This window comes from Phyllobates terribilis, unplaced genomic scaffold, assembly GCF_046119375.1.
Source record: "Phyllobates terribilis strain yellow unplaced genomic scaffold, ASM4611937v1 Scaffold_249__1_contigs__length_2872098, whole genome shotgun sequence".
Lineage (NCBI taxonomy): Eukaryota > Metazoa > Chordata > Amphibia > Anura > Dendrobatidae > Phyllobates > Phyllobates terribilis.
This window is the reverse complement of record NW_027363009.1, coordinates 856,725-875,802: the sequence shown is the minus strand read 5'-3', so window position 1 is coordinate 875,802 and position 19,078 is coordinate 856,725. Positions and strand designations below refer to the sequence as shown.

General features: G+C 47.5%; 10 non-coding genes across 10 annotated transcripts; all 10 read left to right on the top strand.

Moving 5' to 3' along the window:
- Nucleotides 1-5,529: 5,529 nt before the first annotated feature.
- Nucleotides 5,530-5,719, top strand: LOC141218356 (U2 spliceosomal RNA). The gene has a single exon (XR_012287106.1). It is a non-coding gene; the product is annotated as a U2 spliceosomal RNA (small nuclear RNA).
- Nucleotides 5,720-6,839: 1,120 nt separating this feature from the next.
- On the top strand, nucleotides 6,840-7,030 carry LOC141218807 (U2 spliceosomal RNA). Its single transcript, XR_012287495.1, has one exon. It is a non-coding gene; the product is annotated as a U2 spliceosomal RNA (small nuclear RNA).
- Nucleotides 7,031-8,150: 1,120 nt separating this feature from the next.
- LOC141218806 (U2 spliceosomal RNA) lies at nucleotides 8,151-8,341 on the top strand. The gene has a single exon (XR_012287494.1). It is a non-coding gene; the product is annotated as a U2 spliceosomal RNA (small nuclear RNA).
- Nucleotides 8,342-9,461: 1,120 nt separating this feature from the next.
- On the top strand, nucleotides 9,462-9,652 carry LOC141218805 (U2 spliceosomal RNA). The gene has a single exon (XR_012287493.1). It is a non-coding gene; the product is annotated as a U2 spliceosomal RNA (small nuclear RNA).
- A 1,120-nt stretch (nucleotides 9,653-10,772) lies between these two features.
- LOC141218803 (U2 spliceosomal RNA) lies at nucleotides 10,773-10,963 on the top strand. Its single transcript, XR_012287492.1, has one exon. It is a non-coding gene; the product is annotated as a U2 spliceosomal RNA (small nuclear RNA).
- Nucleotides 10,964-12,079: 1,116 nt separating this feature from the next.
- On the top strand, nucleotides 12,080-12,270 carry LOC141218802 (U2 spliceosomal RNA). Its single transcript, XR_012287491.1, has one exon. It is a non-coding gene; the product is annotated as a U2 spliceosomal RNA (small nuclear RNA).
- Nucleotides 12,271-13,388: 1,118 nt separating this feature from the next.
- On the top strand, nucleotides 13,389-13,579 carry LOC141218801 (U2 spliceosomal RNA). The gene has a single exon (XR_012287490.1). It is a non-coding gene; the product is annotated as a U2 spliceosomal RNA (small nuclear RNA).
- A 1,119-nt stretch (nucleotides 13,580-14,698) lies between these two features.
- LOC141218800 (U2 spliceosomal RNA) lies at nucleotides 14,699-14,889 on the top strand. Its single transcript, XR_012287489.1, has one exon. It is a non-coding gene; the product is annotated as a U2 spliceosomal RNA (small nuclear RNA).
- Nucleotides 14,890-16,010: 1,121 nt separating this feature from the next.
- Nucleotides 16,011-16,201, top strand: LOC141218799 (U2 spliceosomal RNA). Its single transcript, XR_012287488.1, has one exon. It is a non-coding gene; the product is annotated as a U2 spliceosomal RNA (small nuclear RNA).
- A 1,116-nt stretch (nucleotides 16,202-17,317) lies between these two features.
- Nucleotides 17,318-17,508, top strand: LOC141218205 (U2 spliceosomal RNA). Its single transcript, XR_012286961.1, has one exon. It is a non-coding gene; the product is annotated as a U2 spliceosomal RNA (small nuclear RNA).
- The last annotated feature ends 1,570 nt before the right edge of the window (nucleotides 17,509-19,078 follow it).

Genomic DNA, 19,078 nt, shown 5'->3' with positions numbered 1-19,078 from the left:
GCCACGCTCCGGACTTGTTTGGGGGTTGGCTGGATCCAGGACCTGGTGGACGCAGCACGGCTCGGGTGGTCACTAGCAGCTGGAGTGACCAGTACAACATCTGCAGTAAGTAAACACCCTTAACTGCACAACCCGACTCTGTCTTCACTGCCGTCTGCATTACATCACCACAACCCCCATCCTCTGCACCTGTCCCCTCTGAGGCTATACCCCTCCCGTTGGGGGTTATCCCACCAAGCTGCGCATCCACCATCAGCCTCAGCGGACCCTGCTGCAGCGGCGGCCACAGTGACCGCATCACAACGGGTGGCGTAGTCGACACAAAAGAACTTTAGTAACATCAGTAAGGACTGCCACATAACACTGAGCTTGACGCCCTTGGCACGGGCCGGGTCACAGCCGCTCGGAGACTACAACCCCCCATCTGATCCGGTGCCGGGTATTCCCCTCAAAAAGGAATATGTCCCAGGGGGCGCGTCAACTTTGGCGTAGTCGGCAGGATTACGTGCCCGCAGCACCCGGGTACTGCGTGCCTGAAGAAAAGTGCAAGTTTACCTCAGAAAGAAGTCTCCCGCCGGTTCCGGAGGGTCCACGCCATCGGACTCCATCACCAGTCGTTTCCCGCCGATTGTCCGCCATTTCCAGCTTGTTCCCGCCATCTGCAGAGTTTCCCGCCACTGGGCGACGCTTCCCGCCAAAACCGCAGATTTCCCGCCTTGGAAGAGCAGCGGACGCCATTATGGGCGTGCCAAAGGAGGGCGGGAGGCCGCCTCCCATCGTGGGCGAGGACAGAAAATGGCGCCAAAAGTGGAAACCGCCCCCACCAACAGAGACTGTGATGCTAGAGGTGTCTGTCAGCGTGAAAGAACTACCCCTGGAGCTGACAGTCACCGAGTTGCCCCAGGACCGCCCTCGAAGTGGGAGGAGACGAAAGAGAAGAGAAAAGATGGGTGTCGCCTGGAGCAGTCTGGAGCGAGCGCACCCGGAGGCAAGAAGTCTAACGAGGAGTAGCAGAGAAGCTTACCCGGAGATGTCCAGAGAGCAGAGCAGCACCGGCCCGCTGGCCAGGAGCCTGCTGGAAGAAGAGCAGAGCAGCACCGACCCGTTGGTCAGGAGCCTGCTGGACACCACGACCCCACTAGGCCTAGTGGAGGTCCTTGCACAGCTCCCCCGAGACCGGGAGTGTGCACAGACTGCCCTGGAGGGCCTCGCAAGGAGGATGGCCCGGGTACAGCGTGAGATACTGGCGGAGTGGAGCCGGGAGATGGCCCAGCAAGCTGGAACCCGTCCACGGAGCACGCTCCCCTGGGAGAGGACACCAACTGCCTCTACGGATGACGCGGGAGGACCCAAGGTCGGAGACGGCGCTGAGAAGGGAGCCGAACGTATGAAGGCAGGTAAAGGGGACGCTTATACCCCATACCGAGAGACCGCCCACCTGCCCCGGTTCCCCGTCGCAGAGCCCGAAAGTCCCCCGTCCGTGCCTGTAACCGCCATGTCACCGCTAATGACTAGGCCCCGACCGGAAGCCGCCGCCGCGACCCCTGTGACGTCACACGCACCGACCCGGAGCGTGACCAAGCAGGAAGAGCCTCCGGCCTGGTCGCAAGGCCCAGTACTCCCGGGCCCCGCATCACCAACAGCGCCCCCTACCTCCGCGGAGCCTCCGGCCTGGTCGCAAGGCCAGGTAGCCCAGGGCGCCGCCGTATTAACGGTGCCCTTCACCTTCCAGGTGCCCCAGGCCTGGCCGCAAGGCCTGGGCAACCCGGGCGCCACCACCACCGCGCCCGCGCCCGTAAAACCAAGGGTGCCGAGTTTGGGAAAGGACCTCTTCAGCCAGCTCACATGGCCGGACGGGCGTCCCTTTATCTGGCCCGAGGAGTTTTGTGAGCTGGAGCGGTAACAGAGACTAGGGCCCTTGTGTGAGCCCCTGATCCCGGCTCCGAAGCCCGTGACTCGGGTCTCCCCTCCTCTAGAAGAAGCCCAATTCGTGTGGGACCCCACGGGAGAAGATTTGATGGGGTTCACCGGAGAAACTCGGGCAGCCGCAGCTGAGCGTACTGAGTGTTGCCGTCAGCAGCTAGCAGAGTTTGCGAGAGAACGGGAGGAGAGGCGGGTCAGAGAACAACAGGCCCAAATCCAGAGCGCGGAGCAGAAGAGCCGGACTAGGAGGAACCCCCGTGCAGCGCACTGTCCCCGCACCATCGGGACGGTGATAAAGTTCAACCCGCAGCATGGGTGGGGCTTTATTCGGGACTGTAACAACCGCGGTGACGTTTTTGTGACCCGCAGAGACGTCGAGTCCCACCTGCCGGAAGGTCACAAAGGCCGTGACCTCTATGTCGGAGACGAAGTCACTTTCACCCGGCACAAGTGTGCCAAAGGACCTTACGCCCTCCACGTACACCGTTTGACGGAGGAGGAGTTGCGGTACGGGGAGGAGGAGCCAGAGGACCCGGATGGGTCTGAAGCAACACCGTATCACCAAGAAAAAGCAGGAGGGAGCCGTCGTTGAGGACGGGAGTAGAGACTGTATATAGTTGCCTGTCGGGGCACAGTGAACCGTTGCTGCAAAAATAGTCCCCGTTGGGACCAGTGAACAGTTTACCCGTTTAACCCTTGATCCCGTATCCATACCAGGCTGAGGACTGTGAGCAGCCATTCCCTTCCCTTTACCTGGCCGAGGACTGAGAGCGGCCAACTTCCCCTGTATATAGTTGCGCTTCCTAAAGCGCCCCCTACCGGTTTTATAGGAAAAACCAGTTTTTCTAAGAGACTGTCGCACTTTTCCCGGACACACGTTGCACAGTGTCCGGAGGAGGAACCTGAAACAAGAGACGACGAGAATGTTTATATGAAAAATTTTATATATATAATGTTTTATATGTTTTATATGTTTATGAAAAAAAAAAAAATGTATGTTTTTGGTGTTTTATGTCTTACAGCCCGAGGACGTGCTGTGATTTACCAGGGGGGAATGTAGCACCCTGAGGATTCGGCTGCTACAGGGGTATTGCACCTCAACCCAGAGGTGTGATATTCCACTCCCGGGTAAGGATGGAGTGTGGAACTGAGCTCGGTAGGCTGCATGCCCTACATACATCCCATTTCCGAGGAACAGGCCGACGGTACTCCCACTTAGAAATGTGCAGGTACGACCGAGTCTGTTCCTGGCTGGAGTGGGAGGGGGGTGGTACATCCCATGTAGTGTAGGGGCAGATAGGGGGAGCAGCCTGGGTAAAGATAGGAGCTCATTGGGTGCTGGTCACCTGAGCTCACACATAGAGGGATATATAAGGTGGGCACCAACTAGAATCAGGGTCAGATGCAGAGAGTCAGATGCAGAGAACAAGTCATTTGGAGACAGCAAGACAGCTGCAGAGGAGCAGACAGCAAGCAGAGAGGAAGTCAGCCTGCAGCAAGAGAGAGACCCTGAGTGAGAGGGGAGCAGAGAAGGAGTACCCAGAGGGGAAAACAGAGAGGACCCAAGAACCCAAATTAAAGCACCAGGTGAGGAGTCGGCACAGGGTACCGGAACCCAAGCTGGTGGGGGCAGAAAACACACCCTAGCCAGAGACCGGAGACCGTGGGCAGCGTCTGCCACGGTCACCCATCACATCCACCCCGAAGGCACACCACATGAAGGGTCAGGGAACCCAGGGCCAAGGGTGTCCCAACAGAAGGCCCGAGGGAGCTGGACCTAGGTGGATCACTGGTGGGGACGGCTGAAGAAAGGACAGAGGGAGAGCTCAGGGCCACGCTCCGGACTTGTTTGGGGGTTGGCTGGATCCAGGACCTGGTGGACGCAGCATGGCTCGGGTGGTCACTAGCAGCTGGAGTGACCAGTACAACATCTGCAGTAAGTAAACACCCTTAACTGCACAACCCGACTCTGTCTTCACTGCCGTCTGCATTACATCACCACAACCCCCATCCTCTGCACCTGTCCCCTCTGAGGCTATACCCCTCCCGTTGGGGGTTATCCCACCAAGCTGCGCATCCACCATCAGCCTCAGCGGACCCTGCTGCAGCGGCGGCCACAGTGACCGCATCACAACGGGTGGCGTAGTCGACACAAAAGAACTTTAGTAACATCAGTAAGGACTGCCACATAACACTGAGCTTGACGCCCTGGGCACGGGCCGGGTCACAGCCGCTCGGAGACTACAACCCCCCATCTGATCCGGTGCCGGGTATTCCCCTCAAAAAGGAATATGTCCCAGGGGGCGCGTCAGATGCGTTTACATGATGTACCAATTGCAGTTACAGATTCCATCACTATTTTAGGTGTTTTTTTTAATGAATCTAATAATGGTTTTAATAGCTGGGATGCGGCAGCACAGAAAATTAATCAGAAAATCTGCATGTGGAATATGAGAAAGCTGTCAATGGAAGGTAAAGTTCTGATTGTAAAAATGGTGATATTACCTATCCTGTTATATCTTAGTTTGGTGTTCCCCCCTCCTACAAATTTGTTGAAACGAATTACAAAAGTATATTTTACCTTTTTTTGGGGCTCAAAAATGGAGAAACTCAAAAGAGAAATTGTGACAAAGCCAAAGGTTAAAGGTGGGAAAGATTTCCCTGTTTTAGATAAGTTTCTTTTAATACATTTTTTCTGTTTCTGTTTTAAAACCCTTTTTAAAGATAATTACCTTTCCTATTTTATGCGTTTTAACACTGGTTTTCTCATGAGAAGGTTTGGTTGGTTTGAAACGGTTTTATCCTCTCCTTATGCTTTTAACCTACCTGCACATTATGAGATTTTAAAGAAAATTATTCTTGATTTTAATTTGAATAAGAAACAGACAGGGGATCTATGTAACAGCAAGACACTACTCAAACAAATTAGTACTGATGTGACGTTGTGTGATATTGAACGTTATGATGATGACAAAACTGTACACATATGGAAAATGATTAACGCCCCTTATCTTTTTAATGTACAGAAAGACATGTCTTGGAGCTGCGCACACCACTGTCTTCCTTGCCGGGCATTCCAGTACAGAAGAGGTTTTGTGAGGTCTGCCATCTGCCCAAGAGAAGGTTGTCAAGAAGAAGAGACAGTGAAGCATCTTTTATGGACTTGTGCTTTTGCTAAAGAGTTCTGGAGAAGATTAATCCCCCTGCTGGAGAAAATGGTGGACCTCAAGGACTTTAATTTTGCATCAGTGTTATATGGTCTTCTGGAATGCCCAACAATGGACCAAAAAATAATGGCGTGGAAGATAGTGAATTGTGCCAAGATAGCGCTCTGGAATGCTAGAAATATTGCTGTTTTTAAACATGAAATGTTACCAGTAGATGATGTTTTAGCCTTTTGTAAAAGTGAAATGTACATATACTATTTATTGGACAGGAAAAAGAATGTAACGTTGGCAGGCAAATGGCTTTTTAACCTATGGAATATTTGAAGTCTTGTAATATTTGCTGTGATGGAATTTTATTTTTCTTTGAAGTCCCGAAAGTGTAATGTGGATGTAATGGTTTTATTTCTGTAATTTGTTAAATTTTAAATAAACGGTTTTTATCCCCATGTGGGGGATAGCCAAATTAAAAAAAAAAATCTGTTCTTATCAGTTTAATATCTGATACGTCCCCTATCTGGGGACCATATATTAAATGGATTTTTAGAACAGGGAGATGGAAAAAGAGCTTGCTCTGTCCACTCCACGCATTGACCTGGTATTGCAGTATCTCCAGGACCGGTGCACCCCTTCTTTAATGCAGTTTCTAAAATCAGAAAGAATTGAATTCAATGCTTTTTGTTCATTTTGCTTGTTTGTCGGATTTTGGGATGGACTCTTTGGCTTTGCTTTTCTTCTCCTCATTGAATTTTTCATGTTAAAAGTTGCAGAAGCCAGATGACAAGCTCATTTTGGTTCAACTTCAGCAACTGTGCATTGCATTGCCATGTAATGTAATGTAATGCAATGCTATCTATCTAGCTCTCCCTCTATACTTCCTTTTGGATAAACAGACATATTAGGCAAGCATTTTGGAGCTTTCACCTAAATAACTACAGGTGGTGAGATAAGCTGCACAATATAATTGACCTTTCAGTATATTGTTGCACACACACCATCTATTTAGCAAATGCCCTTGTTATCAACAGCAGCCTTTTAAACTCACCTGAGCTAACAGGTATGTGAGCTGGTTACTCTGCTGCGCTTAAAATTTCTTTTTTGGTTTGCTACAATGCCTTTTCTGAAACGTTGTCTCCCTCTGCTGGAACACTGACTTCTTTCATTTAATGCCTGCAGACTATAAAAGAGAAACCAACCCAAAAAGTTTGGTTGATTAGTCTGTGGCATTCTTTTAAACTGTTGCTTATGGCGGTCTCTGTGAGCTTCTCAGTGACATTCAGCCATCCAGGTATCCCGCCTGCAGTAGACGGAATGTGGCAATGGAACGCTGGCTGCGCGTGTCATAATAGGCTCTGAGCCTTTATATACCTGCGCACAGCAGCAGCCACCTTCAGTCTGCTGCTGGACAGCCAGCAGCAGCAGCAGCAGGAGAGGTAATTAATCAGCAACCCTCCTGCTAAGGGTAGACAGCTGCTCGTTCCACCCCCCCCCCGCCTTAATTGGTTCTCCTCCCTTCCAACGGTGTTGAGGCGGGTGGGAACAGCCGGGGGTTGAGGGTACTGTGCTAAAAGAGGTGGAGTTATGCAGATCTAAAACGCGTGGATTGCAGCAGCAGCAAGCCGAAAAGTGCAGGCATGTGAGGGATCTAGAGGTTGACAGCATGTCTTCTTAACGGGAGTCCAGGTGGCCATCTCCACAAATGGACTTTTCAGAATCCTTGGGTGGCACCGTAGTCGGAAACCAATTCTGGTTATCGCTTCTCGGCCTTTTGGCTAAGATCAAGTGTAGTATCTGTTCTTATCAGTTTAATATCTGATACGTCCCCTATCTGGGGACCATATATTAAATGGATTTTTAGAACAGGGAGATGGAAAAAGAGCTTGCTCTGTCCACTCCACGCATTGACCTGGTATTGCAGTATCTCCAGGACCGGTGCACCCCTTCTTTAATGCAGTTTCTAAAATCAGAAAGAATTGAATTCAATGCTTTTTGTTCATTTTGCTTGTTTGTCGGATTTTGGGATGGACTCTTTGGCTTTGCTTTTCTTCTCCTCATTGGATTTTTCATGTTAAAAGTTGCAGAAGCCAGATGACAAGCTCATTTTGGTTCAACTTCAGCAACTGTGCATTGCATTGCCATGTAATGTAATGTAATGCAATGCTATCTATCTAGCTCTCCCTCTATACTTCCTTTTGGATAAACAGACATATTAGGCAAGCATTTTGGAGCTTTCACCTAAATAACTACAGGTGGTGAGATAAGCTGCACAATATAATTGACCTTTCAGTATATTGTTGCACACACACCATCTATTTAGCAAATGCCCTTGTTATCAACAGCAGCCTTTTAAACTCACCTGAGCTAACAGGTATGTGAGCTGGTTACTCTGCTGCGCTTAAAATTTCTTTTTTGGTTTGCTACAATGCCTTTTCTGAAACGTTGTCTCCCTCTGCTGGAACACTGACTTCTTTCATTTAATGCCTGCAGACTATAAAAGAGAAACCAACCCAAAAAGTTTGGTTGATTAGTCTGTGGCATTCTTTTAAACTGTTGCTTATGGCGGTCTCTGTGAGCTTCTCAGTGACATTCAGCCATCCAGGTATCCCGCCTGCAGTAGACGGAATGTGGCAATGGAACGCTGGCTGCGCGTGTCATAATAGGCTCTGAGCCTTTATATACCTGCGCACAGCAGCAGCCACCTTCAGTCTGCTGCTGGACAGCCAGCAGCAGCAGCAGCAGGAGAGGTAATTAATCAGCAACCCTCCTGCTAAGGGTAGACAGCTGCTCGTTCCACCCCCCCCCCGCCTTAATTGGTTCTCCTCCCTTCCAACGGTGTTGAGGCGGGTGGGAACAGCCGGGGGTTGAGGGTACTGTGCTAAAAGAGGTGGAGTTATGCAGATCTAAAACGCGTGGATTGCAGCAGCAGCAAGCCGAAAAGTGCAGGCATGTGAGGGATCTAGAGGTTGACAGCATGTCTTCTTAACGGGAGTCCAGGTGGCCATCTCCACAAATGGACTTTTCAGAATCCTTGTTTGGCACCGTAGTCGGAAACCAATTCTGGTTATCGCTTCTCGGCCTTTTGGCTAAGATCAAGTGTAGTATCTGTTCTTATCAGTTTAATATCTGATACGTCCCCTATCTGGGGACCATATATTAAATGGATTTTTAGAACAGGGAGATGGAAAAAGAGCTTGCTCTGTCCACTCCACGCATTGACCTGGTATTGCAGTATCTCCAGGACCGGTGCACCCCTTCTTTAATGCAGTTTCTAAAATCAGAAAGAATTGAATTCAATGCTTTTTGTTCATTTTGCTTGTTTGTCGGATTTTGGGATGGACTCTTTGGCTTTGCTTTTCTTCTCCTCATTGGATTTTTCATGTTAAAAGTTGCAGAAGCCAGATGACAAGCTCATTTTGGTTCAACTTCAGCAACTGTGCATTGCATTGCCATGTAATGTAATGTAATGCAATGCTATCTATCTAGCTCTCCCTCTATACTTCCTTTTGGATAAACAGACATATTAGGCAAGCATTTTGGAGCTTTCACCTAAATAACTACAGGTGGTGAGATAAGCTGCACAATATAATTGACCTTTCAGTATATTGTTGCACACACACCATCTATTTAGCAAATGCCCTTGTTATCAACAGCAGCCTTTTAAACTCACCTGAGCTAACAGGTATGTGAGCTGGTTACTCTGCTGCGCTTAAAATTTCTTTTTTGGTTTGCTACAATGCCTTTTCTGAAACGTTGTCTCCCTCTGCTGGAACACTGACTTCTTTCATTTAATGCCTGCAGACTATAAAAGAGAAACCAACCCAAAAAGTTTGGTTGATTAGTCTGTGGCATTCTTTTAAACTGTTGCTTATGGCGGTCTCTGTGAGCTTCTCAGTGACATTCAGCCATCCAGGTATCCCGCCTGCAGTAGACGGAATGTGGCAATGGAACGCTGGCTGCGCGTGTCATAATAGGCTCTGAGCCTTTATATACCTGCGCACAGCAGCAGCCACCTTCAGTCTGCTGCTGGACAGCCAGCAGCAGCAGCAGCAGGAGAGGTAATTAATCAGCAACCCTCCTGCTAAGGGTAGACAGCTGCTCGTTCCACCCCCCCCCCGCCTTAATTGGTTCTCCTCCCTTCCAACGGTGTTGAGGCGGGTGGGAACAGCCGGGGGTTGAGGGTACTGTGCTAAAAGAGGTGGAGTTATGCAGATCTAAAATGCGTGGATTGCAGCAGCAGCAAGCCGAAAAGTGCAGGCATGTGAGGGATCTAGAGGTTGACAGCATGTCTTCTTAACGGGAGTCCAGGTGGCCATCTCCACAAATGGACTTTTCAGAATCCTTGGGTGGCACCGTAGTCGGAAACCAATTCTGGTTATCGCTTCTCGGCCTTTTGGCTAAGATCAAGTGTAGTATCTGTTCTTATCAGTTTAATATCTGATACGTCCCCTATCTGGGGACCATATATTAAATGGATTTTTAGAACAGGGAGATGGAAAAAGAGCTTGCTCTGTCCACTCCACGCATTGACCTGGTATTGCAGTATCTCCAGGACCGGTGCACCCCTTCTTTAATGCAGTTTCTAAAATCAGAAAGAATTGAATTCAATGCTTTTTGTTCATTTTGCTTGTTTGTCGGATTTTGGGATGGACTCTTTGGCTTTGCTTTTCTTCTCCTCATTGGATTTTTCATGTTAAAAGTTGCAGAAGCCAGATGACAAGCTCATTTTGGTTCAACTTCAGCAACTGTGCATTGCATTGCCATGTAATGTAATGTAATGCAATGCTATCTATCTAGCTCTCCCTCTATACTTCCTTTTGGATAAACAGACATATTAGGCAAGCATTTTGGAGCTTTCACCTAAATAACTACAGGTGGTGAGATAAGCTGCACAATATAATTGACCTTTCAGTATATTGTTGCACACACACCATCTATTTAGCAAATGCCCTTGTTATCAACAGCAGCCTTTTAAACTCACCTGAGCTAACAGGTATGTGAGCTGGTTACTCTGCTGCGCTTAAAATTTCTTTTTTGGTTTGCTACAATGCCTTTTCTGAAACGTTGTCTCCCTCTGCTGGAACACTGACTTCTTTCATTTAATGCCTGCAGACTATAAAAGAGAAACCAACCCAAAAAGTTTGGTTGATTAGTCTGTGGCATTCTTTTAAACTGTTGCTTATGGCGGTCTCTGTGAGCTTCTCAGTGACATTCAGCCATCCAGGTATCCCGCCTGCAGTAGACGGAATGTGGCAATGGAACGCTGGCTGCGCGTGTCATAATAGGCTCTGAGCCTTTATATACCTGCGCACAGCAGCAGCCACCTTCAGTCTGCTGCTGGACAGCCAGCAGCAGCAGCAGCAGGAGAGGTAATTAATCAGCAACCCTCCTGCTAAGGGTAGACAGCTGCTCGTTCCACCCCCCCCCCGCCTTAATTGGTTCTCCTCCCTTCCAACGGTGTTGAGGCGGGTGGGAACAGCCGGGGGTTGAGGGTACTGTGCTAAAAGAGGTGGAGTTATGCAGATCTAAAACGCGTGGATTGCAGCAGCAGCAAGCCGAAAAGTGCAGGCATGTGAGGGATCTAGAGGTTGACAGCATGTCTTCTTAACGGGAGTCCAGGTGGCCATCTCCACAAATGGACTTTTCAGAATCCTTGGGTGGCACCGTAGTCGGAAACCAATTCTGGTTATCGCTTCTCGGCCTTTTGGCTAAGATCAAGTGTAGTATCTGTTCTTATCAGTTTAATATCTGATACGTCCCCTATCTGGGGACCATATATTAAATGGATTTTTAGAACAGGGAGATGGAAAAAGAGCTTGCTCTGTCCACTCCACGCATTGACCTGGTATTGCAGTATCTCCAGGACCGGTGCACCCCTTCTTTAATGCAGTTTCTAAAATCAGAAAGAATTGAATTCAATGCTTTTTGTTCATTTTGCTTGTTTGTCGGATTTTGGGATGGACTCTTTGGCTTTGCTTTTCTTCTCCTCATTGGATTTTTCATGTTAAAAGTTGCAGAAGCCAGATGACAAGCTCATTTTGGTTCAACTTCAGCAACTGTGCATTGCATTGCCATGTAATGTAATGTAATGCAATGCTATCTATCTAGCTCTCCCTCTATACTTCCTTTTGGATAAACAGACATATTAGGCAAGCATTTTGGAGCTTTCACCTAAATAACTACAGGTGGTGAGATAAGCTGCACAATATAATTGACCTTTCAGTATATTGTTGCACACACACCATCTATTTAGCAAATGCCCTTGTTATCAACAGCAGCCTTTTAAACTCACCTGAGCTAACAGGTATGTGAGCTGGTTACTCTGCTGCGCTTAAAATTTCTTTTTTGGTTTGCTACAATGCCTTTTCTGAAACGTTGTCTCCCTCTGCTGGAACACTGACTTCTTTCATTTAATGCCTGCAGACTATAAAAGAGAAACCAACCCAAAAAGTTTGGTTGATTAGTCTGTGGCATTCTTTTAAACTGTTGCTTATGGCGGTCTCTGTGAGCTTCTCAGTGACATTCAGCCATCCAGGTATCCCGCCTGCAGTAGACGGAATGTGGCAATGGAACGCTGGCTGCGCGTGTCATAATAGGCTCTGAGCCTTTATATACCTGCGCACAGCAGCAGCCACCTTCAGTCTGCTGCTGGACAGCCAGCAGCAGCAGCAGGAGAGGTAATTAATCAGCAACCCTCCTGCTAAGGGTAGACAGCTGCTCGTTCCACCCCCCCCCGCCTTAATTGGTTCTCCTCCCTTCCAACGGTGTTGAGGCGGGTGGGAACAGCCGGGGGTTGAGGGTACTGTGCTAAAAGAGGTGGAGTTATGCAGATCTAAAACGCGTGGATTGCAGCAGCAGCAAGCCGAAAAGTGCAGGCATGTGAGGGATCTAGAGGTTGACAGCATGTCTTCTTAACGGGAGTCCAGGTGGCCATCTCCACAAATGGACTTTTCAGAATCCTTGGGTGGCACCTTAGTCGGAAACCAATTCTGGTTATCGCTTCTCGGCCTTTTGGCTAAGATCAAGTGTAGTATCTGTTCTTATCAGTTTAATATCTGATACGTCCCCTATCTGGGGACCATATATTAAATGGATTTTTAGAACAGGGAGATGGAAAAAGAGCTTGCTCTGTCCACTCCACGCATTGACCTGGTATTGCAGTATCTCCAGGACCGGTGCACCCCTTCTTTAATGCAGTTTCTAAAATCAGAAAGAATTGAATTCAATGCTTTTTGTTCATTTTGCTTGTTTGTCGGATTTTGGGATGGACTCTTTGGCTTTGCTTTTCTTCTCCTCATTGGATTTTTCATGTTAAAAGTTGCAGAAGCCAGATGACAAGCTCATTTTGGTTCAACTTCAGCAACTGTGCATTGCATTGCCATGTAATGTAATGTAATGCAATGCTATCTATCTAGCTCTCCCTCTATACTTCCTTTTGGATAAACAGACATATTAGGCAAGCATTTTGGAGCTTTCACCTAAATAACTACAGGTGGTGAGATAAGCTGCACAATATAATTGACCTTTCAGTATATTGTTGCACACACACCATCTATTTAGCAAATGCCCTTGTTATCAACAGCAGCCTTTTAAACTCACCTGAGCTAACAGGTATGTGAGCTGGTTACTCTGCTGCGCTTAAAATTTCTTTTTTGGTTTGCTACAATGCCTTTTCTGAAACGTTGTCTCCCTCTGCTGGAACACTGACTTCTTTCATTTAATGCCTGCAGACTATAAAAGAGAAACCAACCCAAAAAGTTTGGTTGATTAGTCTGTGGCATTCTTTTAAACTGTTGCTTATGGCGGTCTCTGTGAGCTTCTCAGTGACATTCAGCCATCCAGGTATCCCGCCTGCAGTAGACGGAATGTGGCAATGGAACGCTGGCTGCGCGTGTCATAATAGGCTCTGAGCCTTTATATACCTGCGCACAGCAGCAGCCACCTTCAGTCTGCTGCTGGACAGCCAGCAGCAGCAGCAGCAGGAGAGGTAATTAATCAGCAACCCTCCTGCTAAGGGTAGACAGCTGCTCGTTCCACCCCCCCCGCCTTAATTGGTTCTCCTCCCTTCCAACGGTGTTGAGGCGGGTGGGAACAGCCGGGGGTTGAGGGTACTGTGCTAAAAGAGGTGGAGTTATGCAGATCTAAAACGCGTGGATTGCAGCAGCAGCAAGCCGAAAAGTGCAGGCATGTGAGGGATCTAGAGGTTGACAGCATGTCTTCTTAACGGGAGTCCAGGTGGCCATCTCCACAAATGGACTTTTCAGAATCCTTGGGTGGCACCGTAGTCGGAAACCAATTCTGGTTATCGCTTCTCGGCCTTTTGGCTAAGATCAAGTGTAGTATCTGTTCTTATCAGTTTAATATCTGATACGTCCCCTATCTGGGGACCATATATTAAATGGATTTTTAGAACAGGGAGATGGAAAAAGAGCTTGCTCTGTCCACTCCACGCATTGACCTGGTATTGCAGTATCTCCAGGACCGGTGCACCCCTTCTTTAATGCAGTTTCTAAAATCAGAAAGAATTGAATTCAATGCTTTTTGTTCATTTTGCTTGTTTGTCGGATTTTGGGATGGACTCTTTGGCTTTGCTTTTCTTCTCCTCATTGGATTTTTCATGTTAAAAGTTGCAGAAGCCAGATGACAAGCTCATTTTGGTTCAACTTCAGCAACTGTGCATTGCATTGCCATGTAATGTAATGTAATGCAATGCTATCTATCTAGCTCTCCCTCTATACTTCCTTTTGGATAAACAGACATATTAGGCAAGCATTTTGGAGCTTTCACCTAAATAACTACAGGTGGTGAGATAAGCTGCACAATATAATTGACCTTTCAGTATATTGTTGCACACACACCATCTATTTAGCAAATGCCCTTGTTATCAACAGCAGCCTTTTAAACTCACCTGAGCTAACAGGTATGTGAGCTGGTTACTCTGCTGCGCTTAAAATTTCTTTTTTGGTTTGCTACAATGCCTTTTCTGAAACGTTGTCTCCCTCTGCTGGAACACTGACTTCTTTCATTTAATGCCTGCAGACTATAAAAGAGAAACCAACCCAAAAAGTTTGGTTGATTAGTCTGTGGCATTCTTTTAAACTGTTGCTTATGGCGGTCTCTGTGAGCTTCTCAGTGACATTCAGCCATCCAGGTATCCCGCCTGCAGTAGACGGAATGTGGCAATGGAACGCTGGCTGCGCGTGTCATAATAGGCTCTGAGCCTTTATATACCTGCGCACAGCAGCAGCCACCTTCAGTCTGCTGCTGGACAGCCAGCAGCAGCAGCAGCAGGAGAGGTAATTAATCAGCAACCCTCCTGCTAAGGGTAGACAGCTGCTCGTTCCACCCCCCCCCGCCTTAATTGGTTCTCCTCCCTTCCAACTGTGTTGAGGCGGGTGGGAACAGCCGGGGGTTGAGGGTACTGTGCTAAAAGAGGTGGAGTTATGCAGATCTAAAACGCGTGGATTGCAGCAGCAGCAAGCCGAAAAGTGCAGGCATGTGAGGGATCTAGAGGTTGACAGCATGTCTTCTTAACGGGAGTCCAGGTGGCCATCTCCACAAATGGACTTTTCAGAATCCTTGGGTGGCACCGTAGTCGGAAACCAATTCTGGTTATCGCTTCTCGGCCTTTTGGCTAAGATCAAGTGTAGTATCTGTTCTTATCAGTTTAATATCTGATACGTCCCCTATCTGGGGACCATATATTAAATGGATTTTTAGAACAGGGAGATGGAAAAAGAGCTTGCTCTGTCCACTCCACGCATTGACCTGGTATTGCAGTATCTCCAGGACCGGTGCACCCCTTCTTTAATGCAGTTTCTAAAATCAGAAAGAATTGAATTCAATGCTTTTTGTTCATTTTGCTTGTTTGTCGGATTTTGGGATGGACTCTTTGGCTTTGCTTTTCTTCTCCTCATTGGATTTTTCATGTTAAAAGTTGCAGAAGCCAGATGACAAGCTCATTTTGGTTCAACTTCAGCAACTGTGCATTGCATTGCCATGTAATGTAATGTAATGCAATGCAATCTATCTAGCTCTCCCTCTATACTTCCTTTTGGATAAACAGACATATTAGGCAAGCATTTTGGAGCTTTCACCTAAATAACTACAGGTGGTGAGATAAGCTGCACAATATAATTGACCTTTCAGTATATTGTTGCACACACACCATCTATTTAGCAAATGCCCTTGTTATCAACAGCAGCCTTTTAAACTCACCTGAGCTAACAGGTATGTGAGCTGGTTACTCTGCTGCGCTTAAAATTTCTTTTTTGGTTTGCTACAATGCCTTTTCTGAAACGTTGTCTCCCTCTGCTGGAACACTGACTTCTTTCATTTAATGCCTGCAGACTATAAAAGAGAAACCAACCCAAAAAGTTTGGTTGATTAGTCTGTGGCATTCTTTTAAACTGTTGCTTATGGCGGTCTCTGTGAGCTTCTCAGTGACATTCAGCCATCCAGGTATCCCGCCTGCAGTAGACGGAATGTGGCAATGGAACGCTGGCTGCGCGTGTCATAATAGGCTCTGAGCCTTTATATACCTGCGCACAGCAGCAGCCACCTTCAGTCTGCTGCTGGACAGCCAGCAGCAGCAGCAGCAGGAGAGGTAATTAATCAGCAACCCTCCTGCTAAGGGTAGACAGCTGCTCGTTCCACCGCCCCCCCCGCCTTAATTGGTTCTCCTCCCTTCCAACGGTGTTGAGGCGGGTGGGAACAGCCGGGGGTTGAGGGTACTGTGCTAAAAGAGGTGGAGTTATGCAGATCTAAAACGCGTGGATTGCAGCAGCAGCAAGCCGAAAAGTGCAGGCATGTGAGGGATCTAGAGGTTGACAGCATGTCTTCTTAACGGGAGTCCAGGTGGCCATCTCCACAAATGGACTTTTCAGAATCCTTGGGTGGCACCGTAGTCGGAAACCAATTCTGGTTATCGCTTCTCGGCCTTTTGGCTAAGATCAAGTGTAGTATCTGTTCTTATCAGTTTAATATCTGATACGTCCCCTATCTGGGGACCATATATTAAATGGATTTTTAGAACAGGGAGATGGAAAAAGAGCTTGCTCTGTCCACTCCACGCATTGACCTGGTATTGCAGTATCTCCAGGACCGGTGCACCCCTTCTGTAATGCAGTTTCTAAAATCAGAAAGAATTGAATTCAATGCTTTTTGTTCATTTTGCTTGTTTGTCGGATTTTGGGATGGACTCTTTGGCTTTGCTTTTCTTCTCCTCATTGGATTTTTCATGTTAAAAGTTGCAGAAGCCAGATGACAAGCTCATTTTGGTTCAACTTCAGCAACTGTGCATTGCATTGCCATGTAATGTAATGTAATGCAATGCAATCTATCTAGCTCTCCCTCTATACTTCCTTTTGGATAAACAGACATATTAGGCAAGCATTTTGGAGCTTTCACCTAAATAACTACAGGTGGTGAGATAAGCTGCACAATATAATTGACCTTTCAGTATATTGTTGCACACACACCATCTATTTAGCAAATGCCCTTGTTATCAACAGCAGCCTTTTAAACTCACCTGAGCTAACAGGTATGTGAGCTGGTTACTCTGCTGCGCTTAAAATTTCTTTTTTGGTTTGCTACAATGCCTTTTCTGAAACGTTGTCTCCCTCTGCTGGAACACTGACTTCTTTCATTTAATGCCTGCAGACTATAAAAGAGAAACCAACCCAAAAAGTTTGGTTGATTAGTCTGTGGCATTCTTTTAAACTGTTGCTTATGGCGGTCTCTGTGAGCTTCTCAGTGACATTCAGCCATCCAGGTATCCCGCCTGCAGTAGACGGAATGTGGCAATGGAACGCTGGCTGCGCGTGTCATAATAGGCTCTGAGCCTTTATATACCTGCGCACAGCAGCAGCCACCTTCAGTCTGCTGCTGGACAGCCAGCAGCAGCAGCAGGAGAGGTAATTAATCAGCAACCCTCCTGCTAAGGGTAGACAGCTGCTCGTTCCACCCCCCCCCGCCTTAATTGGTTCTCCTCCCTTCCAACGGTGTTGAGGCGGGTGGGAACAGCCGGGGGTTGAGGGTACTGTGCTAAAAGAGGTGGAGTTATGCAGATCTAAAACGCGTGGATTGCAGCAGCAGCAAGCCGAAAAGTGCAGGCATGTAAGGGATCTAGAGGTTGACAGCATGTCTTCTTAACGGGAGTCCAGGTGGCCATCTCCACAAATGGACTTTTCAGAATCCTTGGGTGGCACCGTAGTCGGAAACCAATTCTGGTTATCGCTTCTCGGCCTTTTGGCTAAGATCAAGTGTAGTATCTGTTCTTATCAGTTTAATATCTGATACGTCCCCTATCTGGGGACCATATATTAAATGGATTTTTAGAACAGGGAGATGGAAAAAGAGCTTGTTCTGTCCACTCCACGCATTGACCTGGTATTGCAGTATCTCCAGGACCGGTGCACCCCTTCTTTAATGCAGTTTCTAAAATCAGAAAGAATTGAATTCAATGCTTTTTGTTCATTTTGCTTGTTTGTCGGATTTTGGGATGGACTCTTTGGCTTTGCTTTTCTTCTCCTCATTGGATTTTTCATGTTAAAAGTTGCAGAAGCCAGATGACAAGCTCATCTGGTTATCGCTTCTCGGCCTTTTGGCTGAGACCAAGTGCTTCACAGCAGGCGGTTTCAGTTGAAGGGCACTCAGGTACCCCTCTCCTTGGCCTGGCAGGATCGTCCACTTCAGTGGGCTTCACCTGCCTGCTGCTATTAGGGAGAGGGATTAGTCCTAGGGTAACGGGCAGCGATCCCCCAGCCTTCAGGTGCTTTATCTCAAAGCTCTGAAGGCGCAGATTGCAGGCGGTTGCAATTTGCATTTTGTTGCGCCATACCATGGAGGTTGACCCCAACCTCGTGCCTCTATATGCGAGGCTTAAGAACACCATAAGGGTCCGCTTTACGGCTGGTGGTTCCGATATGCGGAATCTGGGATATGTAGTCCAGGACGTGCTTGAGAAACTGCTCCACGTCAGAACCAACGAAATCCTTTCTATCCAGGATTATCCTTGACGTGGAGATTATGATGTAACCTTTACTGGCGAAGGTATTTTCAAAGATGTTTTGTCCAGAGTTAAGTCGGTAGAAAATAGCCCTGGTCTAAAAGGGATTCAGATCATCGAGCACGTCCTGGATGAGGTAAAGATGGTGGTTGTGAAAATCTTCTCACCCTTCATAACAGCACCAGAGGTTATTTCCTTTTTGTCAGTTTATTTTAAAAGTGTGAAATTGATTGGGAAAGTGTTGAATGAGTTTAACATCTGGACCTCAAAATGGAAGTTTTTAGTAAAATGTGAAAGAGACCCTAAATTCCCTGGAGGTGGGAGACTTCCTCCAGCTCGATTTAAAATAGGGCAAACTAATGGGGATTTTTTTTTCTCAGGAATGCCACTTTTCTGTAGGTATTGTGGTCTCTATGGGCACTCTAAGGATAGTTGTGGTGCCACTTGTAGAAATTGTGCCAGTACTGAACATGACACAAAGGAGTGCCCAAATGAAAAAAAATGCTCTTTTTGTCGGACACCTGGTCATTTCTATTTTTCTTGCCCTCACAGGTTCAGAGAGGATGAACAAAAACAAAAGGAGAAGTCCAAGACATCCGGGAATGGACGGGCCAATCAGACCACCCCTCAGGAGGAGGAACAACAACCTGGAGCCTCGGGAGGTGATAAGGGCGCTTCGACTAGTAACAATCCCTCCGAGTCAATGACAGGTAACTCACAGGAGCCCAGGAGCTGGCTGAAAGACCATAAGGAGGCTAAAAGGAAGGCTGAGAAAGATCATAAAGGGGCGGTCGGTAAGGCCAAAAAAGAGCGCCAAAAGGCTGACACCGAGCCCAAAATTCCCACTGGGTCTCACGAGAGCGAGGGCGGTACGTGGCATTTGGTGAGGTCTCATAATAAGAAAAAGAATGGTTCCGTGGAGGTGGCTAATAGGGAGGAGATGGATACATCCCCTCACGGGGGTGTAGACTCTGGAATCCCGAGG